This window comes from Hippichthys cyanospilos, chromosome 8, assembly GCF_059441005.1.
Source record: "Hippichthys cyanospilos isolate Australia breed blue-spotted pipefish chromosome 8, RoL_Hcya_1.0, whole genome shotgun sequence".
NCBI classification, from domain to species: Eukaryota; Metazoa; Chordata; class Actinopteri; order Syngnathiformes; family Syngnathidae; genus Hippichthys; species Hippichthys cyanospilos.
In genome coordinates this window covers 22,214,979-22,227,371 of record NC_142376.1, presented here as the reverse complement: position 1 = coordinate 22,227,371, position 12,393 = coordinate 22,214,979, and the positions used below count along the sequence as shown (strand labels likewise).

Below are 12,393 nucleotides of genomic sequence, written 5' to 3'. Positions count from 1 at the left end.
AATTGCAGACCACAATATTGATTTTTTTCTGAAACAATCCATACACTATATATGCAAACCTTTCTGTTGAGTTGTAGCCTATCCAATCTGTCAAAGAGCAGATAGATGTGTCATTCGCGAGACACATAGACTGTGTTTACCTCCTTCTAACTCCAATATTTAGTCATGTAAACAATTTAGGTACTTCCTTTTGACGGGTCATTGGTTTGTGTTCTGCACATGCTCTAATCGCAAGATATCGGGCTTTTCCATATAAAGTACTGAAAATATACCGATGTTATGTAAACCTCGTTTTAGTTTTATTCTGTGATATGGATTATTCAAGCACTCCAGTTTGTATTGTCTACTCACCTGTGTTATTTTGAAATATTTGCTTTTAATCTGGAAGGGCAAGCTGCATTTCCTGTTTACATTCTCCATTTGTTAGCTTTTAGCGGTGTTTGTGATAAAAAGAAAGTTGCTACCTTCTTGGTTTCAAGAAAAGAACTAGCAGAATGACACAACTTTTGAGTTCACCCTTGTTCACATGCAGGAGCATTAAGATGACCTTTACTTTATGTTATGAATCGTTCAAGTGCTTTAGTTTTTAATGATAAGTTATATCTTACTTTGAAAATGTGTGCTTTTAATCTGGAAGGTTGAGCTATATTTCAGGTTCTTGTTTTTACCTTCCCAAAACCGATTACCTGTCTAACGTCACATTCCTTGTCCTCTGGCTTGGATGAATAACCATGACCAATAGGTAGTAGTTCAAGAACACATTTCAGCCTTATTTATCAGATGCCTTTTCTTGAACTGGACTGCCTGTTTATAGCTGATTGCAAAAGGAACCTAGAAAAACTTCTCGCGTCAAACTAGTTCCTGGCGTGTTCGTTTTTCTTGAAACTTCGCCCATACCACAACATAATGAAACAATAGATTTAATCCAGACAGAGTGTGGGAAAGTACATGAGGCCTCGGGCCAGTCCTGGCACAGGTCGGAGCAGAAATTGGCAACTTTTCACTTTCTACATTCACTTCTTATACACTTTTGGGGCATGTAGTCCCACTGTGGAATGCAGGTGTGCGTTTGTGTACGTGTGTACGTGGGGATGGTGTCTTTAAAAGTTTCATTCGCCGGCCATTCTTTTGAAGAGGGGAAAATCAGTGAGCCATAAATCTTGAATGATATCTTCTTCAATTTACACTGGGATGTTGGAGAAAGCCTTTTGTTTCTTTTCTAGGTGGCACTTGGTCTCAACGTCTTCGGGGCCAAGTCATTCCTGTTTCTTATTCTGACTTCCGGTCGTGTCAATTCTCATAATAATAGCACAATTTCATGAACACACTATTTTACTTATACATTGCATTTAAAAAAACACATTTCTTATTATCCCCCAATTGACCTCTAGTTATTAGAGGTCACACACCAAAAGGATACATCTATAAGGCAACAGTGCCAAAGTCAGGAAGTCAGCCAGCCACCCCCACATCAATTGGATCAGGATTCAGCGACACAAGATGTAATTACCCTAACAGGTCTTTATCCTTCAAAGCCTTGTGCATGATCCTGAGAAGAAAACTGCCGAAGTAAGGGAGAATACAACAATCACCCTGCGATAGCACACCCAAAACTATCAAAACAGTGGTTGCCAAAGTGACAACGGAGCCCTTCCGTCTGCCCAAAAATTATGACGTCAGAATGGAAGGGGTTGTCGTCAATTGCATCTAAATAGGTGGGGTCGTCCACTCCACCCCAAGCATTACCTCCCATATCAAAGCCTGCAATTGCATATTGGCTCCAGGGGAGCCCAGACCATCAGCGGCTTTAGGAAGGCTGTAAAACACTCATGTTGATTCACCAAACATAAAATACATAGACACACAGACAAATATCAATGGCTAATAGAAACAACAATGTAAGTTATAACTGGAATGCACACCCCCTTTTGTTAGAATTGTTAAACAATTCAACACCTAAAAAACACAAATGATCCCACAAAGCAGACATCAAGAGTAAACAAAAACAAAAAGAGAACAAAAAATAAAGACAAAAAACAAAACAGAGAAAGAAAAAAAAGTCCCCCAAAATGCAACTTCTCAATGGGGCAGGACATGTCTGTGACATGTGGTACCACCTGTCCCCCTTTTGAGCCCAACCAAACCTCGTAAGCGGTCCATGCACTAATTTTGAACGGGCCTAACCAATGGAAGGTCAGTTGCATGTGTGTGTCCCACTGTCGGGTGTTCAATGCAAAGAGAAGACTCCAGCGATGACAGCTGCTCCCAGTAGGGTTTATACCCTTTGGGGGCCAGGTCTGGGTGGAGCAAACCAAGGATAGACCCGGCATCGGATAGCCAAAAAGTGGGAACCCTTTTCGTTGATTAACAGATTATCACCAATGACATGGCTGGGAGCCAATTTAGCCCTGTCTGAGCGCATGTCTTTGGAAAGCGTTTTTTGAGTTGTTTTCATGTTCTCCATATTGGCCTGTGATTGTGAATGATTCATTGACCCATATTTATGTTTAAGCCGCAAACATAAATACGGGTCAATGAATAAGTCACATGCATCATCAATACATCATTCGTGATTTCCTCAACCATAGCCAGTGAGGTTGCAGTGAAATGTGAGCCATTGTTGTATCTAATGATCCACGGGAACCTGTGAGTTGGAATGAGCTAATTGATGAGGACTTTGATCAAAGACTGTGCATCCTCTGTACCACAGGCCTCTAGCCACCCTGAAAAAGTGTCAACAATAAAAATTTACTAAAAAGTACCTTTTGAACTGGACTTAGACCAACATGTCAGGATAGTCCACTACATTTTTTGGGCACTGGTCGGTTTCTGTTTGATGTATCTTTGTTTTAGTTGTAGGGCCCACACTGTAAGTTTGACATATTTTACATCTAATTTTATTCATACTACATTTCCTTTAAGACAAATCATACCAAATTCTTTAACTAAAACTTTAGCGAGGTCAGGGTGCCTCCAGTGACGGAGTCTAGACAATGTGGACACATTACTTTTGTGGTCACTTCATGGGTCTCGTCCAAGACGGAACCATGCAGTCACCAAGTGGCAGCGGCACACATTTTGGCTCTCTCAGCGGGCTGAACCAAAGCCTCATCTGTTCTACATACGTAACCCCTTTACATTTCCACTTACCTTTACCTCTTTAAAAGCCAAATCCTGACATCTCAGACTGGTAACTCGCAGCTGCTTTTGCCTCTATGACGGTAGATTAGGTTTCCCCGTGCCACTGGCGTATTGGCTGTGTCATCATGTCCTGTGCATTCGATGACTGCCACCTCTGCTGGTCTGTCTATCACATCGTCCAGGTATTGAACCAAGTCCATGTGAGCCACTCGACCGGTAGCTGTAACATTTGACTCCGCCAGACGGAAAGGTCCATATACAGTACGAGCAACCAACTACATAAGCCAAATCAGGAAAAATTGTCACCTTTTAGCATTCTGCCAATTCATGGGCTATACACATGGCCATTAACTCCGCCGTTTGTGCTGATGGTTTGGGGAAATCGCTGGTCATCCAAATGGTCTGGAAGTCTGAGTTCGGTTCCTCCCGGTGGTCCTGAAGTTTTCCTCCAGCAACAGTCGTTGGTGAAGGGGACCCTATCTCCTCGGAGAGGAGAACACAAAAAGTCTAGTCCGGCTTTTAAGTCTTGGGTCACCATCTGAACAAAGTCATGTCAAAAATTGCGCTCGTCATCGGCAACACTCTAACCCTTCCCATGACACTTTGAACCCCAGTTCACCAAGTCGAGTAAGAAATAGAGGCGTAATGGTTGAGCAGATTTAAGCCAACTCACCAATTAGTCAGTTGTTATAATATTGGATCATATGGCCCCCTCTGGTACCTCTACCGGTTGTTGCAAAATTTGGGGAACACCTGTATATTGTAATGGACATTCGGAAAATGTGAAGGCAAAAATATTGTCTGCACTCCTCTGCCAGTGGCAAGCTGAAAAATGCAGAATCAATCACAGCAAAATCAATCACAGTGAACAATTGCATTGATGGGCTCAACACGCTCAAACAGTGATGTGGGTCCGGCACAGGAATGCAAGGCGTTTCAGTAATGGTGTCAATTTTCTGAAGTTCATGTGCCATATGGCAACTTTTATGATCCACTTTCAGAACTGGGCGAATGGGAGTGTTGAAGGGGGAGTCCGATAACTAAAGGAGTCCAGCCTCCCATAGTCCCTCAAGAGTATTTAGTAATGCGATCTGAAGCCATTGGTTTGCATGCGTATTGGGGCACGCTCAAAATGATGTTGTGTAACTTTGAATGGTGCCGGAAGTAAAGGGTAGTAAAAGCCTACGTCAGCGGGGCCCACAGACCACAACGAGTCCAGTAACTTGCCCAACAGCAGAGTAGCTTCCTCGTGATCTGTGAGCGCCCTGCTGTGAAATCGAGTGAGTGTGACATGCTCCAGCAACCCCAGATCCACCAAGTCAACCTGAATAAAAGACCTAAATACCAATGTGCTATGGGAAATACAATACCAAGGAAATTTCACTTTATGTCCAATCATTCGCCAATTGGAATTGCCGCGCCATGGGTCCCAGTTCACGTGCCTCCCAGCATGGCCCTACAGCAACTGTTACGTGTGGATGACTCACTTATCATGAACAATTGAGATTGCTTATCTGTCGGTTATGTGTACGTCACGATGCCTCGTTTCCCCACAAACATTTGGTGGCTAGTCAATTTCCACTCATCACCTTTGATTGTTTGAAATGCTTCCTGATAAATTAAATCCAGATTGCTTATCTGTCGGTTATGAATACGTCACAATGCCTCATTTCCCCACAAAAATTTGGTGGCTAGTCAATTTCCACTCATCACCTTTGATTGTTTGAAATGCTTCCCGATAAATTTAATCCAGATTGCTTAGTTGTTGGTTATGTGTACGTCACATTGCCTCGTTTCCCCACAAAAATTTGGTGGCTAGTCAATTTCCACTCATCACCTTTGATTGTTTGAAATACTTCCTGATAAATTAGATCGTTGTTGAGATCATACGACAGTGTGAGATGGAGAGGATGGGTGAGAAGAACAAGTCGATTCAGGGTTTCCACTGCAGGAAAGTAAAGTAGTCACCCCCTCTTTCTTTTAGTTCATATCATGGTCCTGGCCATCTGTGGACCGGGGTGACAAGTGAAGGACACACCTCTGCAAGTGATCCGTCAGTCCTTTCAAGTTGCGGTAGATGGCTGCTTGTGATGAATAGGTGCTCGATTTTCAGTCGATACTAAGCGGTGGATGAGAGATTGTGCAGTAATATAGTCATTTTCTGGTGTGGGGACAGGGAGAGTTGTGGGAAGTCCAACAAAACCCATCATTGGCCCGGTCATCGGCATTTGGATAGAACTGGCCGGTGACTGCCTGCTGGTGTGGCTGGCTCAGGTGTTGTTGCTGTTGCCAGGGTGCCGGGCCGCGCTGCTGACATCCTTGCCTCATAGAAGTTGTCTTCCTCTGTCTCCTCTCACGGGAGAAGGGCCTGGTGCTGGTCCTGTTCTGGCCAAGGAAACGTGCACTGTCTCCACCAATGGTCCATACCTCCACACTTGAAACAGCCTTGATTTGGAGCTTGGCGAGAGCCGCCTCGACTTTCATAGGTGTTCCCCCTTCCACGACACGCTCCTCTGCCTCTCGCTGGCCGTCCCTCAGCCATCGACATCTGTTGATCTACCTCCTTCTTTTTGGCCTTTGTGTCTTTTGCTTTTTAGCGTGCTTGTGCTAATTGAAGTCTTAGAAGCCGTTCTTGCATTCCTCTCACTCCCTCATCAGATTTGTTTTGCCTGTGAACATACATTTTTACGTGGTGAGTCACATGTTGATTAAAATAACCCTCATTACCTTCCAGGAGATCAGGGTCTTCAGAAAGCTTCTCCCTGACCTCCATAGAAAGTGTGTCTAGAGCTGCCATTCTACAAATCACGTAAGATTACTTGTCGTGGGATGGATGTGAACCGTTCTTATCTGTCCGCAAGGTCAGGTAGGCATCGAAGTGTGCAGTGGGCTTCATTGTGGGTTTGAAGTCTGGAAGTTTTGAAACTGTTGACGCGGAAGAAGGAAAGAGGCCCTGGAGCACAGTTGTATGGTAGAAGGAGCGAACAACCAATCAGGTTCAACCTTACAAGGCCAGAACACCTCAAGATTTCATCAGTTTGGTCAACTGAGGAACAGCATGCCTGAATTTATCTGACCATGTCGCCGCAAGCCAAATTCATACCATCAGTGTGTCTCTTGAAAGCTTGGATACATGACTCGCCTTCGCCCATCAATGCGGGGAGCCTCTTCTGCAAAAAATCTAAATCTTTCAACGTCATTTCTTGATAAAATAACCCATGAGAGGCTGGTATCATGGGGTAATTTCCCATTGGTGGGGTATATATATCAGATGGTCTAGTTTAAATTTCAGATTGTGGTCTGGTCTGAATCTTTTAATAATTAGCGGTTGAAAAGCTGTTGTAATTTGTTGCTTGGCTTCTCCAGTTGGCATTTGTTGGATGCACGCGTCGCATGCATGTGGCAAGAGATGAGGAGTCAGTTGGTGGGGGCAGTGTAAAATCAAACAATGGGTTTGCCCCCTCCACTGTTTCAATGTCTGTGTCTACCCCATCCTGCTGCTGTGTGTGTTTTTTCACCACACTGGCAGTACTTCTCAATTATATTTTGCCAAGCCACCCCAGGTAGGAGGATACTTTTCGCGTCTCCCCAGGGGACCCACATCACCTTCTGAGTAGCACTGTCAAACTAAACACCGCTCCGTGTACCCTATTTTTACAACGATTATTGGAGTGGGCCATTGTCAGGGTTATCTTTAAAAGAAGACTAAGACAAGCCCAGCTGCTAAGCAGCAAAATAGTAACTCAGACCAGCCAAGGTTGACTTTCCTCTGCTGGCAAAGAGAAAGCTTTTCATACTGTATATTCTCATGCGTTGCCAACAGCGTTTGCCGCTCAAGCGTCCCCGCCTGCTTTTTATTCATTCAGCAAAGCATTGCTAATTACAAGACATAACAAAAGGAGCCAGCCGGGCGCCACCAACAGCTGGACAAAGGTCCCAGCTCACACTTTCCTGCGTCAACAGTTTTATCTAAGGATTGGGGCAAGATGAACTAGGACTATATGGATGGATAGCAATGCACACTATTCTCAACAAGAAATAAACACATAACGATAACAATCTAATATATGATTCCTTTTATAGCCGGGTCCTCATTACCACGGTTAAAACTAAACCCTGATCCGTGTCCTCTATTAGCACGGTTATTTGAGCGGGACCGTGTCCTCTGTTACTACGGTTAAAATTTAAAAATGTCAAACTTACACTAAAATTACAGTACTTAGAGAAAGCACCTTACCCTCAGTCTCCCAAATTTGAGAATACAGTCAATCAAATTAAAGATGCTCCAGTAGAACAATAAACAAAAAAATGAAGTATAAGTGATCATAGCTAGAATGTAAAAAATATTTTTTTGTGTTAGACTGAAATTTCTGATGTTCAGTAAAATCTGAATCAATTGAAACCCTCCTCCTCAACCATCCCTAATGGTCTCATTCCTTTAATAAACATTTTTAGAATACTGTCTGTACTTATTGCAGCCATTTGCGTCGTGTCGTCGTCTTTGTTTGCTGCTGCTACTGATAAAACAAACATGGGATAATAAAATGTTTTTTTTAATGTCGCATGTGGCATGGCATGATGCATATGGCAATCATTGATTCACTCAATGTAATTGTATGGCCGCTAATGAAATGAAAGCAATTTATTTAGTTATGTTTATCTATTTATTTTTTATTGTAGTGTCTGTCGTTTATCGCAGTAAAGTTCAGTGTCTTTCAGAGTTCCCTCAGTTTTACCGGTCTTCGAATGCGTCTCCTGTGACGAGTTAAAAGCAAGTAGCACGATTGTTATTTTTCCTTCTTGCAACAATTATTAGCAGACAATTTGAATGAGCTTCCATGTTCTTTAATCGAAGAACATCCACTCATATCTTACCGCTCCAAACATAATCAGCTGGAGACATCCTAACCGTTTTAATCATTACTAAACAACGTTAATTGCATGATCGCCAGTGAGAGGAAACAGAGTATGATAGCATTGAATTAACTGTTCAACAAGTCATACAGCGACAAACTTATGCCTGGACTATTTGTGACAGCCCCTGCGTGTGTGTGTGTGTGTGTGTGGGGGGGGGGGGGGGGGGGGGGGGGGGTTGCGCGGGGGTTGCGTGTGTGCATGCACATATGAACCATTTTACTCCTATCACTGAAGTTTACCTAATTCATCTGTGTGAGATTCTTATGCTCCTTTTTCATCAATAACAAATGGGCAGAATTTGGTTGCAAGTTGCTACTCAGAATATATATGCCCGATTCTTGACACACATGGATGGCGCCATTATGCTTGTTATTAATGTTTCGTGCGCTTGTGAAATGTTGTACTGCCTGTAATGGCAGATGGTTGCGAAAATGACATCCATTAATGTGCAATGCAGTGCCAGGCCACATGCAATGCAACTTCTCTGGTTGATCACAGTCTGTCAGTTTCAGTGTAATGGAAACATCAGTTGAGAATAATCAGTTATTTTCTTTTATTCTTAAGTATAGGCATGGTTTGAAGTCAGAAGAGGTATAGCAATTGATGATTGTATCTTGGAGCAATGTAGGTATAATATTGGGATAAAAGCAACCAACAGCTGTACTGATGATTCAATCACAGTTTGTTGTTGCTGCCAGAGGAAGATAAACTTGACGGCCTGTCGGAAGTTTAGTCAGATTCACGGCGTGACCCAACTCCTCCTTGCAATGCAAGACAATGTTTCTTTGTATCCAGTCAGATCAGGACATTTGGTACAATCCCATCTCTCGCTAGTTTGATAAGAAGCATATTATGCAAACAGTTTCACAATTTAAAACAGTTTGCAGGCATGTTAATGAAAGGTCTCTGACATTCTCCATAAAATTAATGAAAAATTAACATCCCCTTGTCACACTCCGTTTGAAATCATGTCATGTTTGGGATGGGATAGGGACAGTGTTCTGGTTCATGCAAATGTAAAGTATGTTTTTTGTTACTGTATTAATCAGAAGTTGTACATTGTCAACTTAGCAATTGTTCTGGCCCTCCTGTCAACTAAAAACAACAACAACAAACAACAAATTTTAGTTTACAGTACCGGGATGTCTGACACTCCCTACAAGCAGGTTTTTACCTTCTGTCTGCAGATTCCCCAAAAAATGGTTGAATGCTGCTTGCTCAAAGACACATTTTTAAACGTTTCACCCTCCATAAAACGAGTTTCGATTAAGTTTTGACTGTAACTCATGGAAGTAGCTCTTCATCGAGGGCACAGGTGTCAAAATCCAGTCCTCGAGGGCCAGTATCCTGCATGTATTCGAACCCTCTCTTTCAAACACAGCTGATTCAAATGATTAGGACCAGTTTTAAGCTCCTGCCAAGCTTGCTTTATTAGTCAATTAGCTAATCGTTTGAATGAGGTGTGTTGGGGAGAGAAAACTAGAAAACACGCAGGATGCCGGCCCTCGAGGACTTGAGTAGGAGCCTATACTGTAATATTGTACAGTGATCCCTCACTCTATCGCCGTTCATCTTTGACGGCTTCGGTGCTTCACGGATTTTTTTACAGTGTGGGTATTTTTTTACTGTGCATTGTGCTCTGAATCCTGATTGGCTCAGGGGCTTTACTGTTGTCTAGAAATACAATTTTGATGCTGTACTGTGTTGGTTTTTCACTTGTCAATTTATAACAAAAGGCAAGAGGATCCAAAAGCTCGCTTTTGTCTCTCCTGTGTCTCTCCAGTAACCGCCTGTAAGCGCACACGTTACAAACGTGCTAGTAAGGACATTGATTGACACCTTGGTCTCTGGGAGCTGATCACGTGAGTCGTAGGCGTACCGAGAGTAAACGCACACACTAATGTAGGCACACAGACAGCAACGGAAAAATACACAGCTTTGGAAATCTGACTTTTACCTAGATTTCTTTTGTCATAAATTAAAATTTCAAGTGTATTGTTATAAGAGGCTTCACTTTAATTTGATGTCCAGGCATATCCGTTTATAAAAATCTTCTTGCTCAAAAAAAGAGAGCGCGCCAACAACTACCCATAACAATGTTCTTCTTGGAGAAAGACTCCTACGCCTTCAGTAGAAACACTAAAGCGGAGCGGCACAGCTGGGACTGTGAAATACGTGAGTGGCAATGTTTCCAACCTTGTATTACTATATTCAAACTATTGTTTTAAATACATTTTAGGCTTTAAAATATATTGTATATTACATTGTAAAATAATAAAAAATAAAGCTGACTACTTGATGGATTTCACTTTTCGTGTGCAATTTTTGGAACGTAACCCCCGCAATAAATGTGGGATCACTGTATTAAATCGAGCAGAATGCGGATATACAACAGGTTTCTGCTGACTTTACTTTTGGTGCACCAGGGGAGACCTAAGTCCGGCAAAATCTCTGCCCACTCCTCTGTCCTGATCCTCCTCTGTCCTCTGTCTGATCTTCCAAGAATCAGGTCAGGGTCACCAATTAAAAGAACCTAGAAAAACTTCTCGCGTCAAACTAGTTCCTAGCGTGTTCTTTTTTGTTGAAAGATTGCCCAGACCACAACATAATGAAACAATAGGTTTAATGCAGACAGAGAGTGGGAAAGTACACAAAGCCTTGGGCCAGTCCTGCCACAGGTCGGAGCAGAAAAACTTTCACCTTCCACATTCAGTTCTCATACCCTTTTGGAGCATGTAGTCCCACTGAGGAATGCAGGTGTGCATGTGTGTGCGTGCTCGTGTGTGCATATGTGTGCGTGGTGACGGTGTCTTTAAAAGTCCTTCATTCGCCGACTATTCTTTTCAAGAGAGGTAAATCAGTGCCCCATAAATCTTGAATGTTATCAGTTCACACTGGGATGTTGGAAGAAGCCTTTTGTTTCTTTTCTAGGTGGCATTTGGTCTGAACGTCATCGAGGCCATGTCATTCCTGTTTCTTATACTAACTTCCGGTCGTGTCAATTCTCATTAGAATAGCACAATTTCATGAACACACTATTTTACTGATACATTACATTTAAAAAAAAAAAACAAGTCTTCGTACATAATAAATGTTACTTTTTTTATTGGGCTTCCTGTAACAGATGCTTGTATGCAACATCAAGCAATAGCATTAATGCTAAGATCGTTCTTTCATGTCACGTCCAACTACAAACATTTCAAATGATCAGTAATGTTATCAGAAGGTGCGCACATTTTTTTTTCGTGGGAGTCAGGTTCATTTGTCAGACATTTGTAAGAAGCTGTATACAAAAAACGAGACAAGGCACTCTTTCCAGCTCATGCATGAGGGGAGCGAAGAGGAACTGGCCAAGGACAATTCTACTGCGCTCTGCCAGCCACTGCGACCCCCCTCTTTTAATTGATACAAAGATCCCTAACCACATGAAGGTCCTGGACCTCAAGGGGCAGAAAAAAATGCAAGTCTATGGTCGGAACCTTGTGTACTTGTCCTTCTATATGTGAGCATGTGGGTGAGAAACTGATGCATGTATGATAAAATATTATACGTAGCAAGATAAAATATTATGTATCGCGAGACGTTGATAAGAGTCACAGCTGTGGGAGTGCTCCAACTGGCAGGCTTGAGCAGCCTTCCTTCTGCTTGAGACAAAACAATACCAAGACAGCAACCCCTTGTGCCAGCTGATTCAAAGCTTTTTGACGCGTCTTTCAAGACCAAAAAATATGGCATTCTATGACTGTGTAGACATTGGTGGGGCCATATGAAAGATTGGATTCCATATTCTGCCTAGAAAGTACGATCCTACCTTATTTCCTTCTTCAGTAATTGGTGTTTGAAAATAGGTCATTTGTGTGATACCAAGCCATTTTCGACTAAAAAAGAATGATCTTTTTGTGGGATGTGTTTTCTGCACAATGTTTTTTTTTTAGGAGTATATACTTCATCACAACTGGCATAATATTAAGGGGAGCACTGGCCCGAAGTGTCACGTACTGAAGTTAAGAATTCTTCTCATTGGCACATGGACGAGAATTTTCGTCATGTAAAATCTTTAGGTTGCCAAGAATTTTACACGGAAACTTCTTGTCCATGGCACTGAAAGAGTTAATTAGTCTAAGGAAGTCAGAGGTAAATTCTCTGTCAACTGGAAAGTGACGGCGTAAATTATGTGCTTCACGAGAATGATGTGCAGCTCCGACAGCCAGTCCAAACCGTTTCAGTAAACAAACAATATGAAAGGCAAGGAGAAAACTATTACATAGAGCAGGCCTGGGCAATCTACGGCCCAGCATATCAGCGGTTATAAAAGATGTATGCCGGCTTTGTCCA

General features: G+C 42.4%; 1 pseudogene across 1 annotated transcript; it reads right to left on the bottom strand.

Annotated features, from left to right (window-relative positions):
* Nucleotides 1-10: 10 nt before the first annotated feature.
* On the bottom strand, nt 11-6,242 carry LOC148420539 (uncharacterized; annotated as a pseudogene). Its single transcript, XR_015866403.1, has 2 exons — nt 3,448-6,242; nt 11-3,361 (listed from the first exon to the last, which is right to left on the bottom strand). The product of XR_015866403.1 is annotated as an uncharacterized LOC148420539 (transcript).
* Between the last annotated feature and the right edge of the window lie 6,151 nt (nt 6,243-12,393).